The sequence below is a fragment of the Eptatretus burgeri genome, chromosome 13, assembly GCF_056783735.1.
Source record: "Eptatretus burgeri isolate ZD-2024b chromosome 13, Ebu_testis_v1, whole genome shotgun sequence".
Taxonomy (NCBI): domain Eukaryota; kingdom Metazoa; phylum Chordata; class Myxini; order Myxiniformes; family Myxinidae; genus Eptatretus; species Eptatretus burgeri.
The window spans coordinates 44,727,539-44,741,737 of NC_140973.1; the positions used below are offsets into that span (position 1 = coordinate 44,727,539).

General features: G+C 46.2%; 1 long non-coding RNA gene across 1 annotated transcript in view; it reads left to right on the top strand.

Annotated features, from left to right (window-relative positions):
* LOC147014343 (uncharacterized) overlaps positions 1-13,987 on the top strand; it is an 18,206-nt gene extending 4,219 nt beyond the window's left edge. The window contains exon 2 of the long non-coding RNA XR_015050740.1: positions 13,169-13,987. This is a non-coding gene — a long non-coding RNA (uncharacterized LOC147014343). The remainder of the gene's footprint in view (positions 1-13,168) is intronic.
* The last annotated feature ends 212 nt before the right edge of the window (positions 13,988-14,199 follow it).

The following is a 14,199-nucleotide window of genomic DNA, read 5'->3' on the forward strand; positions in this document are numbered from 1 at the left end:
TGAGGCCACCTATGACATCAATAGAAAATCACACTCATTCCCCATGAGGAGTACTTGCTATGTGCCAAGTTTCAAATTTTTCCTTGGTGCAGTTTGAGATACAGAGGTCCAAATTTTTTTCCGTTTTTCCAATATGGCTGCCACACCACGTGACCTATGACGTCATAATTATCATTGTAACATTCCACATGAGTAGTCGCACCAATGGTGAAAAAAATGGTGAAAGTGCAAATAAACAAACATCAAAGAATAGCAGTCAAAGTTGAGCAACAAAGTCGTTAGCCTACAAATATTTAAGCAAAAGACAAAGTAAATGGAAAGGTAAGCGAATTGTGAAACAGCAGTGTGTTCCATTACAAAGCAGCTTGTAAAGTGCTGACCAAGTAGCTTCAGCACTCAACCAAGCACTCCAACAAAATGGTTGATAAGGAATGGCTGGCTTGGCAAGCGATTAGCATTATGTGCAGCGAAGATCAGGCATTCGAGGATGAGCTCTTTATAGCAATTATTTTCGTTGCACTTAATGAAGTTCCATTTTAGGCACATTCCTTAATCTTTTCTTCACTCAATCTAATTCTCCGAACAGTTGAAAAAGTTAAATTTAATGCTTTGGCAATTTGGAAATATGGAGAAAGAGGGATCACAGCCTTGATTGCTTTCAGTAAATATGTAAATATGCTTAGTTATAAGAATCGTTAATTTCTTAATATTTTCAGATTTCACTCCAGATTTCAACACTTGTTTAGTCCACAAGATCTGATCTTCAAATCAGAAACCATATTTTGATTATATACTTTAATTATTCAGTGAGAGGTCATTGTGAAAAATTGCCAAGGCATTTTGAGGAAGCCAAAACAAAATGGTGGTTTAAGACCTCAGCAAGGTGATAGTGGGCTGAGCAAGGATAAGAATTTTTTTGGTTTTCAATTAATTATTGAAAATGATTAATCAATTAATTATTTTTCCTTTTCAATTAATACAATACCAGGCCATGTGGAACCAGAACATGCTGAACAGGGATGAAAAAAATTTTCCCTGAAAAAAAACCTCTTCTTTCGATAAACACATAAACACCGTCCAGGTGTGTCCGGGTATAAACACCGTCTGGACAGATCCAGAGACAAACACCATCCAGACACATCCGCAGACAACGAGCGTCTGCACACGTCTGGAGATAAACACCATCCGTAGATAAACACCGCACTGACACGTCCGGAGAAAAATACTGCCTGGACATTTCCAGAGACAAATACTGCCCAGAGACAAATACCGCCCAGAGACATTCGAAGACAAACATTGCATGGGCACGTCTAAAGACAAACACCGTCCGGAGACAAACACCACCTCGACACGTCCGGAGACAAACACCCGGGGACCCCCACTCTTTGATGATAGGAGGAAAACCACGGGATAACCTTCTCGGGTCAGATTGCGGAAGTGTGTGGCAGAGTGGTGTAGAGGTGTCGTCCACCAGACGTCGTCTCCTTGGGTTAACCTGAGGCGGTCCCTTCGGGTGGGTGCCTGAAATGTCCTATCCCGAAGAGAGGATGATCATCTTTTTTTTTATGATAAAAAACTAACAGTTTTATCATCTGAGCTCAAGCGTTTCAACGTCGGTATTGCAGCATTCTCTGAGGTTCGCGGACCAGATAGTGGCGAGATCATGGCAGTTGGTTACACGTACCATTGGTCTGGTCCAATGATAATTGAGGTAACACCAGTCAACGAGCGTATTTTGAGATGAAGGATTCATCATTCCAATGGTGTTGTTTCCCTGGTGTCTGTATTTGCTCCAATTGAGGCAAGTGATCTCACCCTGAAGGATGCATTCTATGCCATGCTCGGGTGTCGGGTTTATCAGTGCCCCAGGTGAGATACTCTTCTCATCTTGGGAGATTTCAATGCATCGACTGGAACTGAAAGGGATGGTTATGAGACATGTGTTGGTCCCCATTGGTCTGGAACTGTGAACCAGAATAGCATGAAGTTCCTTGACTTTGGAAGATCATGCACTTCGGGTGGCTGGTTGATGGTTTCAGTACCCACAGGCTCAACGCTTGACTTTGTATTCCAATGCTGGTGGTGTGGCAAAGGAGATTGGCCACATGCTCGTTGATGGTCGCTGGAGGATGGTGCAGAAATGCAGGGATTTCAGCTTAAATCCAGAAGAATGGCACCACCCAGCCTAGGCTGGATGTTGGCAAGCTCAAGGATAAGAGGGTAGCTGAGGAGTTTGCAAACAGGCTGAATGGGGATTTGGAGGGTATGAGTGCTTTGGGGAATCTTGAAGAGTTGTGGAGTGCCTTCAAGACCACCATCCTTGATGTTGACGGTGGATGTCTTGGAACTCACCATAGACCAAAGAAGAATTTTTCTCTCAAGGGACATTGACCAGAGTTGCAGGGCCAGGCTTAATGGCAGCGCTGAACTGTTCAGTGAGTTGAGGCATAAAACTGTACGTGCTTCGGCTTAGGGTGGACAAGGTGACTTATATGCGAGAAATCTGTGAGGGGGTTGAGCATTACCTGTGGTCAGGCGATTCTCGTCCTGCTTACAGGGGAATTTACGCATTACGTTCATCCAAGCCCGTCCCTCGGTGTACTGCAGTTAGAGCGGAGGGTGGTGGGCTGTTCACAGAGGAGTCTGAAGTGAAGGCCTGCTGGGCTGGTTACATTGAGCGACTGTACCAGGCTGATCCACCAGCTGTTGAGTTGGATGTCAGGGGTGTTACTATCCCTATTGCTGACCTTCCAATCAACGGTGGTTCGGGTCCATTTGGATCAAAGGTCAAGGTCAAGGTCACGAAAAGATCAAAATCGTTTTTCACTCATAACTTTGTCAAAAATGATCTGATTTACTTCAAACTAAGCTTACAGAACCTTTTTCTATTTGTCACTTATAATCCTACCCATTCCTATAGTGAAAAATGCATATTTGTGAAGATCGGTAGGGTCCGAAGTTTTGGTCAAAATGGTCATCGGTCATAGTCATCGGTCAAAATTACAAATTTTCCATTATAAGTCAAAAAAGGTTAGGAATATGCGTGTTTACTATGGAAGACATATATCAAGTCCTTTATTGGCTTTCATTTGACACCATGACCTTTCACCTTACGTGGCCTTGAAAGGTCAAAATCATTTTACGGTCATAACTTCGTCAAAAATGGTTTAATTGACTTCAAGCTAAGACTAAAATATTCCTTATTCTATTCCTTATAATGAACATTCAGGTTAAGGATGTATCAAATTTAAATTTGATCCCCAAAATAACTTTATGCCTGAAATGGGTGGGATTTGTTGTGCCTGGCACCACTTGTTTTCAGTTGTTACTGAAGTTTGTCAGGGGTGTGTTCTGGTGCCCACACGTTTCAGTGCTTGTGAGGACTGCATTTTGGGGAGGATGTCGGAGAGATCAAGCTGCGGTGCTTCTTTTGGGAATGTCAAGATCTCTGACCTTGATTTTGCAGATGATGCAGCCATCTTTGCGGAGACTGGATATCCTTTTGGGGGCCCTCGAGGTGCTGAACAAGGAGTCGGAGCCACTGAGATTACGGGTTTTCTGGGTCAATACTCAGATCCAGGCTTTCAATGATTTCTTGTCTATACCTGTTTGTGGTGAGGATGTTGAGGTCACAGAGAGATTCACTTACCTTGGCAGTGATATTCATGTCTCTGCTGGCTGTGAGCCAGAGGTCAAAAGATGTCTGGGTCGGGGCTGGGGAGTCATGGATTCACTGGATCATGGGGTGTGGTGCTGTCAGTACTTGTGCAGGAGGATGAAAGTCCGAGTCTTCAAGTCGTTGGTGTTTACAGACTTGCTCTACGGATGTGAGACTTGGACTCTGACCAGGGATCTGAGATGGAGACTTAATTCCTTTGGTACCAGGTCTCTTTAGAGAATCCTTGGCTATCGCTGGTCATACTTTGTGTACAATGAGTGGTTGCTGAGAGAGACTCAAATGAGATTTGTTACCTGCATAGTCCGTGAGCATCAGCTGCAGCTGTATCGATATGTTGCTCGTTTTCGTGACGCTGATCCTGCTCACCAGATTCTCTCAGCGAGGGAGCCTTGTGAGTGGAGGAGACCAATGGGACGACCACGTGGCTCGCCACACCTTGCCACGCATGGATAACGCCACGCTTCGGTGAGTTGTCAAGCAACCACGAACGCCGAATGGTACTGCCAATCCTGGCAGGGTGTCACTACTTCGCTTGTTACTGTTTTTGATGGATTGATTGCACTAAGCGAGTTTCGTGCCCTCAATGCGTAGTTGTGTTAACTTACCTGATCAGAGCTGCCAAGTATGCACTGGCTAACAAGGGCCAATCGGTGGGGGTAAAACTTCCCAGCTCGCACTACGTGTGGAGGATACTCGACCAATGGGGGAAAGGACACAACAAACTGGGTACATTTATAACATAAGCAAGTTTATTTTTAAAGCAGGTGCAATGAAAGGCATGTGTACAATAGAAGGTTTTAATATAAAGCAATATGTACATACCGCAGGGGAAAGTAAGGATTCGTGTGGTACGACAAAATAAATACAAGTATTTACCAAACAAGACAGTGCATAATTAACCTGTTGCAATCTTTACACAAACTTATGGTACTCAATACATAACAGGCGCCATCAGGATCAGACCCCGGGGAAATCAGAGAGCAAAAGAGTGAGAAAAGAACGAGGTGTTTGCGACCTCTATGTTCCCTCACACCAGTGTGACCACTCCTTGGCTTTTTTCATGAGATCTTGGCTATTCGTTGTTCACCTTGGCATCTTGGTTTTCTATAGGTTTTCCTGGCGTATAGGTTTTCTATTATCATCGCTTTTCCGAAACCTTGTGAATTCTTGGCTTTTTTCATTGGCTCACCTTGGTATTTATGAAAATGAGGAGTGGTCACACTGTTTTGGCTTATTGAGATTTGGACCATTGAGGTGTTTTTGTTCACTGAGATGTTCTGGCTTATTGAGGTTTGGTCCACTAAGATGTTCTGGCTTATTGAGGTTTGGTCCACTGAGATGTTCTGGCTTATTGACGTTTGGTCCACTGAGATGTTCTGGCTTATTGACGTTTGGTCCATTGATATGTTTTGGATTATTGAGGTTTGGTTCATTGAGTTGTTTTCGCTTTTTGAGGTTTGGCCCATCGAGTTGTTTTGGATTATTGAGGTTTGGTCCATTGCGATGTTTTGGATTATTGAGGTTTGGTCCATTGCTATGTTTTGGCTTATTGAGATTTGGTCCATTGAGTTTTTTTGGGGGATTATTGAGGTTTGGTCCATTGCGATGTTTTGGATTATTGAGGTTTGGTCCATTGAGATGTTTTGGCTCAGTGTGACCACTCCTTGGCTTTTTTCACAAGATCTTGGCTAATCGTTGTTCACCTTGGCGTCTTGGTTTTCTGTCGGTTTTCTTGGCGTATAGGTTTTCTATTGTTATGGCTGTGGAAATTCGCAAACCACCATTCAGGTCCCGTAGGTGAGATAACTCTAAGTACATGTGTAGTTAGCCCCAAACCCGTTGTTTAGAGGGAATTTATGTGATTCATTTGGGCTGCGATGCTTTGAGTTAAGCGTTTATCTGTTCTATTTTTATTTTGAATCAACCGCCATAACCATCAAACCACCACCGATAGACAGACCCTCCACCACCCTCACCTCTCTCCTTCTAAGGCCATTCCCGCACCACCTGTGAACACTGAGCGTCGGGCTGTCTTGGATTCGTTCAAGCGATGCGCACCGAGCCGCGAGTGCAAGTAGCGGCCTTTCCGAGGGAAAATTCGGATCAGGAATGCTACACGCCCACTTCTGATCCGTCCAATCAGCAAGCGCGGAGCGGCTTGGCCTCGCCTCCAGGCGCTTCCGTGTGAAATCGAAATATGCAAATTCTCGGATCAGGGGAGGTTCACGCCCACTTTTCCTCCGTCCAATGGGTGAGCGTGGCTCCGCCCCCGAGCTCATCCTGATCCGGAAATTTGCATATGGGTTCTCCTGCTGGCCTATAAAGCGCCGGGTGCAAGGCGAATCGTGGCAGAGAGTTTTGGCAGTCAAGTCGGGTTGGAGAGCAGAGTGGAGTCGGGAGGCGAAGGCGTCGAGGTGGTTTCTGCAGTCGGCTGAGGAGAATTGTGGGAGGAGGCCAAGGAGCTCGGGTCCGAGGCAGGGAAGACGGCGGTCGGCGACGAGGTCGCGGTGGGATCGCTCATCGCGGGACCCAAGCCAGCCAGCCATTCTCCTCCCCCAGGGCATCAACAATTTCCCCCTTTCCCCCGCGCTGAGATAGTGCAAAAAGGGGGCCCCGTTCCCACCCCACTCCAAGCGGTGCCAACGAAACCCGCAAAGGAGCACGAAGTCGGGGCACCGCCGGGCAGCCACATTTGCGGCTCGTCACGAGGACGCGGGTAGGACCCCCCCACCTGTCTCGCGGACCTGGCCGCTCCTGCAGGTCCAGCGCAAATATTGGCCTACAGGCCCGTCTGCCCCCTTGCCTATGAGGGTGGCTTCTTTCCTTTGCTTTTGAGTAAATGTGTGTCGGCGCCGTCTGTGAAGTAAAACTGTATAAGTGTTGCCGTGTGTTCGCGTATTCGGTCGTAGCTCTGCATTGTTGTTTGTGTTTTAAATTGATATATGTGCATTCTGACTGTTTGACTGTATATGTGTGCTTTTCGTGGGCTGGGTAATAAATGTGCATTGTGTGAACTGTTTTCCCGTTTCGCTTCGTCTTTTCTTCATTGACCCTCCATCCTGCTTCACGTAAAGGGTTCGTAGTGGGCTGAAAGCGCCCGATAATTAATCGGAACCGTCGAGGCCGACGATAACACCGCTCGGTTATCCCGATAGCACGGAACGGACCGCTTAAGCGGTTCGTGTCTGGAGTCGGCCTGCGGCGAGGTACGATCGCCCGGTCGAACATCCGCGCAGGTACTTAGGTAGATCAAATTTGGCGAGCAACCCTATCCTGCGCGGGTGGGCAATTGGTACGGTCGTGGTGGGGTTAAACCCCCACCCGTGACGAGCTCCCGGCGTTGTTCCGAGAGGGTCACGACAGAATTGTCCGTTCCGGTGGGCGAGGCGGCCGCCATTCGAGTCGAGCGGCCGATTGCACGCCGGCGGGCGCGAATTCGCAACACTATTATCATCGCTTTTCCGAAACCTTGTGAATTCTTGGCTTTTTTTTCATTGGCTCACCTTGGCATTTATGAAAATGAGGAGTGGTCACACTGCCTCACACAGTCGATGGACCAATGCAGTCCAATCGCCGAGGAGGGGCGAGGGGGAGGGGGCGAAAAACGAGTTGTCTACTGTGCGTAGTCAGAAAGAGGTTGCAAAATGAGGGGTGCGGTGATTGTGGATAAAGTGCAAAGAGGAAGTTGTAAAGATGTGGGTCAGGGGGGTTTGGAAATAAAGAAAAGAACGTGTGAGGTGATATCCTACCATGAGTGTAAAGACGTTTGTATGTGTAAATGTTTATCCTTTCTAACTGCACTTCGTCTGGTTCTTTGCTCGGTAGTGGACTCCGTCCGTTCCGTCCCATCAAGCTCCAGTCACTGTGTTCCGCACAACACCCCAGAAGAACCAGAACAAGAATGCTCCGTGCTGAGCCGAGCCAGAGAACCGAGAACAAGAATGCGTCGACGAGAAAACCGAGAGATTATGCAGCCAGAACTCTGAGAACCAAACTGGAATGTGCAGAATGCACATTACTTTATTATAACCTGGTGAGAGCGAGTTTAGAGGCGGATCAGGTGGGTTATTAGTGCTTCCCAGCATCCCCATTGGCACGTGGACGCTTACCATTGTGTTGGCCCCACCCCTGTGAGGATATGGTAGTGGAAATGGCCACAGTCACTCTGTGCTTTGCCATACGACAACTCCGAGATCAACATGGGATGGGGTATTTGGTCGCGAATGGTCTTCCTTGTCCCTACTGATCCAAAAAGGTGGTAGTGGTTGTTAGTGATGACTGTGGTTGAGCAATGGCAGCGGTGGTGTAGCAAAGCAGTTGTAGTGTGGCGAGTTTGTGATGGAGATGGTTGTGGTCATTGTGGCGTCAACGGTGAGTGTTGGGGAGTTTGAACTGTGGTCCGATGATGTGGGCATTTTTGGGAAGGCGTTGTGGTGGTTGTATGAAGGTTGTAGCATTGTGGTCCGAGTCTGGTGAAGATTTGAGGTGAGCGTCGGTGGAGCAATGGTGCGAGGTTTGAATGTGAAAGGGCACATGCATGCAAATGAGCTGCATGCATGAAAGAGAGGTCGTGTGTGTGAAGTAAAACAAGTAAAGAATAAAGAATGGGAATAAAGACCTGCCTAAAAGCCCTTGAAACGCATTCTTTCCCATAAACCCACTAGACAATAGGGAAGGGCTATCTAAAACGAATACTAATTAAACAAGTGGTGCCAGGCACAACAAATCCCGCCCATTTAAGGCATAAAGTTATTTTGGGGATCAAATTTAAATTTGATACATCCTTAACCTGAATGTTCATTATAAGGAATAGAATAAGGAATATTTTAGTCTTAGTTTGAAGTCAATTAAAGCATTTTTGACGAAGTTATGACCGTAAAACGATTTTGACCTTTCAAGGCCATGTAAGGTCAAAGGTCATGGTGTCAAATTAAAGCCAATAAAGGACTTGATATATGTCTTCCATAGTAAACACGCATATTCCTAACCTTTTTTGATTTATAATGGAAAATTTGTAATTTTGACCGATAACCATGACCCCCAAAACTTCGGACCCTACCGATCTTCACAAATATGCATTTTTCACTATAGGAATGGATAGGATTATAAGTGACAAATAGAATAAGGTTCACTATAAGCTTAGTTTGAAGTAAATCAGATCATCTTTGACGAAGTTATGAGCGAAAAACGATTTTGATCTTTTCGTGACCTTAACCTTGACCTTTGATCCAATTGGACCCAAAAGTTAATGGGGTCGTCCAAGGTTCATTGCCCACCTGTGGATTAAATTTGATAGTATTTGCTAAAGCCGTTTTGCCGTAAAGTTGCTAACAGACAGACAGACAGACAGACAGACAGACAAACAAACAAACAGACAGACAAACAAACAAACCGGACGATTACAATATCCTGCTCCCTCCCTCCGGGGGGGGGGGGGGTGGGATAATAACTGTCTCAGGACCACTATATGTTGTAAGCCATTGCCTCGGGGGGTGGAAGGGGAGTGCTGGCTTCACAGAACCGCAACAATATTACATTGTGGTTCTATGCCTGGTATCATTCCAATGCCAAATGCAACGGGTCATGCAATGGTGGTGCATGATTTTATTGGGGTGGAGTCAGGCCAGCTGTCCAGTCAATCAGTCAGGTGGAGTCAGGGCAGATGAACACTAACCCATGTATAATACAGTATAATACGACAGATACGATAATATGTCGTATAATACGACACAGACCGAACGGTGACATTAATACAAAGCCTCATGAACACGTGCCGCAGCGGTTCCGTTCAAACTGCGTGCCATTCCCCAGCGGACGTTTCATTTCAGACTCCTCAGTACTCGAACCACAATGCCGCAACCTTCATATGACCACTACAACGCCTTCCTAAAAATCCCCACAATAACCTGTGCTGGACCTCTTCACCACAAACGCCTCCTCACTACAAATGTTTCAATCACCTCACCACAACCCTTCCAACCGATTCAACCTCTTCACCACAAACGCCACAATGCTTCCCCGACCTCACTACAACTGCAATGAAACACCGCAACCACAGTCAGTACCCCGGACGCTCACCACAGCCCTTTAATGATGTCAGGGAACAATGGACATGACCCACTATGACGGATGCTTGGGGTCAGAACAGATTGATACGTAGCTCGGAGTGGAAGTATGCACTGGGGTCCGTTCAATGTCATCTGGGTAGCCCTGGCACTCCGCTAAATAGTGACACTCATTTGAAGCTCATCACATGTTCATGGCTGGAGAGCACTCCCAACAACCAGCAGCCCATGTTAATCTTGGAGCTCCATCGCATGACGTGGTTCGGGAGTAATTGAGGCCATTTTCAGCTTCGGAATCTGGCAGGCGGGGCTACATTTCAGGGAGGCATCTGTGCGCCAATGGGAGCACTCGGATATGCCTGGAGCGTTTTGATCCAATATTTGGTTCCTCTTTCACCCAGGCTCTATAAAAATAGTTGAGAAAGGATAATTGAGTCAGTAGTTTTCACCAATCAGTCTCCACCATGGTCATCGCCAGTCAGTCTTGAGCCAGTCAGTCTCTGCACGAGGTCAGAGAATCTTCTCCTGAGTGCAAGGCGGCTGCTTCCGAGTGTGGAGGGCTGGATGAGGAGGAAGGTCCAGACCTGAACAGTGGTGCAAGGGAAAAGGTGGAGTGAAGCGCTGAGTAGGCGGAACGCTAGACAGCAATTATACATACAGACTTTCTCACACGCCATGGTAAGCCATCATCTCATATGTTCAGTCGTTCCCATCAACTGTGTCATCTGCTGTAGATGCACAAAACTAAAAGAGCAACTGCAGATATGCACCTCTTCACTCTCCCTCTCTGCATTACATTTACAACTCATTACACTTCATTTTTCACCTTCTCACTCAAGCACCATAAACACCCCCAGTTTTCTTCCCTCCTTCCCCTCCTAAGCGACTGGGTTGTGTTGGTCCGTGTGACATGCCAGGTCTTTATCCTGGAAGTTCTACCCCATTAATTGGCTCTTATTAGCCGGTGCGTATTTGGCAGCTCCGCTCGGTTGCACCTGATATGGTAAGTTCCACACAAGTACGCATCGAGGACACGTAACCCCCCCCCCCACCCCCTTGGAAAGGCCATCCACAGGTAAGGTATCATTCAGAGTGATGTAACCCTGCCAGGATTGGCAGTACCAATCGGCATTCATGGTTGCTTCGCAACCCGTCGGCGCGTGGAGTTATCTGTGCCTGGCAACCTCAGGACTGGGTGTTCAGGAGGGACCCGAGTGCTTCCCCTCGTGGCAAGCCTCAAACCCCGGATCCGCAACAATATTGTCTTTGGGTATAACTGAAAAATTGACTAAAAAAAAAACAGGTTGGACAGACGGACAAACGTACAGAGAGCAAACCCATAGTCCCTCCAATGAAACTGGTAGGGGACTAAAACCAGCGTTTTCATATCGTAATAATTATAAATTATTATTGTTACATAAATGTGACATATATTTGTGAATTTATAATGAACCTTCAGACATATCATCCAACAAACATCACATCTAACCCTCAACTCAAACAGAACATGAGAATTTAATTCTCCTGCTAATTCTAAATGATTGTCCATCTTAACACGACCAGTGGTTCGGCCGTGTCTTTGTCGAATACCTCCTTATCCACATTTCCACGTGTCTGCCTGGATCCCGCGCCTTGTTACAGACTCTGCGACGTGGGTGGGGCGGAGGCGGAGCAGGAGAGGAGGGTTGTGGGACACCTCGTCCGCTCGCATGCTCATCGCCATCAATAATCCTCCGTCAGCGCAAAGTGAAACTCCCGCTATTAATTCAACCCTAATTTATTTCAATCACTGTTTGCTTCTTCCTCAACTGCTCTATATCCTACTATTAATTTCCAATTGGTCACTGGCTTTGACACCAACACTGATATTTACTACGGACCCCACGTCCACATCAAAAAGCTCCATATATCCAACAAACAATTTCAAATGGAGCACCTCCACCATTAGAGCATTTAAATTGCATCAGATGTGGCAATAAATGTGAATTGTTGCTCCCAGATTCCCGGCTCGACGACAGAAGATGCCATTTGCATTTTTGCCACCTCAATCCCAACCCCGTTAAGAATCCCGTGGGAGCATGGGCAACCTGCTCGTAAAATTAATCGTCACACCTTCGGTGTGGTTGTCAGGGAGATATAATGCCTCTGTCCTTGTCTTAACCTCCCCACCCAGTACCCACAACTGACTCGTATACCTTAGTCGTGCTCACCTGTGCAGGTGCATTTAAAATGTGAGGTACAAGCGAATCGGTTGTCTGTGATTTGATGCTTTGTTTTGTTCACCCCCATGTGACCAGGAACCTTTGAGGATTGTGATTTATATGAAGCTATGGTGTTGATTTGCCTGCTATGTACTAGTGAGTTGCACCTGGTGTCTGTACAAATGCGGCTCCGGGAGCCTGAGATATTTTTGCAAGCAACCATTGTGAAGGTTGTATCGTCACTGCCGTGATGACGTCATGACGTCATCAAATTAACATACCCAGTAAAATACCCTCACGTGCTCCTTATTACTATTATGGGGTTTTCGTTTGGCAGTGCACTCAAAGTGTACCGAGAGACATGCTTCGTACGGTGCACGAAGACGCTCTCACACATAATGTCAGTCGAATGAGGCATTGTGGCCCGATCAAATCGGCCATGGCCAATTCAGGCGTTCTCGAAATGGCTGTTATTGCGTTGGGGAACTTGGGAATACATTGTGAATAATTGCGCTCACCATTAATTCCACAGCCTTTTGATGGAAAATGAGAGCAACCATTTTTGATCTGATTGACATGTTTCCACTTGCTAATCGTGCCGTGATGGGGCGCTTGCCATATCACGTGCTTCAGAGGAACCGCATGTTGCCGCGTGTAACGATCGTACTTTCAGCAGGTGCACACCATGAACCGAGTCCCGAGCCGTGAGCGCTCGGCAGTGACACACACACACACACACCTTTGATGCAGAAGGAAGCCAATTGGCCCATTATGCCTGTGCTGCACCACCCCCAGTGTCCATCACCCAAACATGAGCAGGCTACCTACAAGCCTTGCCAACTACCACTATCTCCATACCCCTCTGTCTCGAATGCGCCAGGTGTCGATGCAATTCCAACTTAAACCTAGATCCGCCCTATCCACTGCAACTACCTCTCCAGGTAGACCAATCCATGCATTAACTACTCTCTGACTGAAAGACCTCCACCTTAAAACTCTCCTCATTTTCTTTAACCTCATGCTCTGGCCCCTTGTTCGAACACTGCCTTTTGATGGGAAGAATGGTATTTGCAGTGAAAACCGTGACTGACTATATATTTACCGATAACTTGTCACGTTTTGGATTTTCCTGCCTTGTTGTGGCATGTCCAGCTGCATTTACGCTCTGAATTTCCATGACGAACTCGATCCATTCATTTATTGCGCATGCGTGTTTGCGACAGGGTTTAAGAGATTCACGCGTTTATGAGGAGCTCCCACAGAACGAAGGGTGAAATTGCTACCTCCAACAACTCAAACAACTCCAACTCCTCCAACTCCTCCAACTCCTCCAACTCCTCCAACTCCTCCAACTCCTCCAACTCCTCCAACTCCTCCAACTCCTCCAACTCCTCCAACTCCTCCAACTCCTCCAACTCCACCTCACCCCTGCATGCTGACTCATTGATCATTTTTATGGAGAGAAGGAACTGTTGCAGACATGATAGTAACATACCACGCACAAACAGAAAGGCTTATGCAAAGTTGAGTGCATATCCAGTATTGTGCAAAAGTTTGGGTTATTTTAACATTTGGTGGTGAGTTAAACCATTAAACATTTGTGGCAATTAAGTTAGAAGTGTGCTACAGAGAGATAATAATTCAAATTTATGTGAAAGTCAGCTTAATATCACAGTTACATTTAAGTATCTACAATAATAATGTCAGTGTATGTGTGTGTGTTTGTGTGTCCTCCATAACTCCAAAACCATGAAACCTAGCAGCCTGAAACTTTGCATGCATACTAAGGGAACTCCCAGGGAGTGCATGAGTAAAAATTGGGTGTTTGAGTGAAGTTAAACACCCCTTATGAAGATAATTTAGGGGTGCTCATCATCAAAAACCATTCAAAAAAGCATTACCAAGATGACAGCACGCAACTTGGTCAGCCTGCTGTCACCTCGCAGGGGTCTTAAGCCGCCATTTTGTTTCGGCCTGCTCAAAATGTCTTGACTTGTTACAGGCCGCAAATGGTTTCTGTGCAATAAAGGGCTCAAAATTCATTTTTTTCACTTTCCTCACTGATATTATCGAATGCCTGATATTCGTACCTACGAATCGCTGTATACATCGCTTTTGTAGGTGCTATAGTTTTCAAATTAAGAGCTTGGAGTGATCTATGCATTATATATGATGCCGTTTTCCATGTTGGACTTTCATGGACTAATTAAAGTATATCATCGAAATCTATCTTCAGATTTGAGGGTTGGCGCTT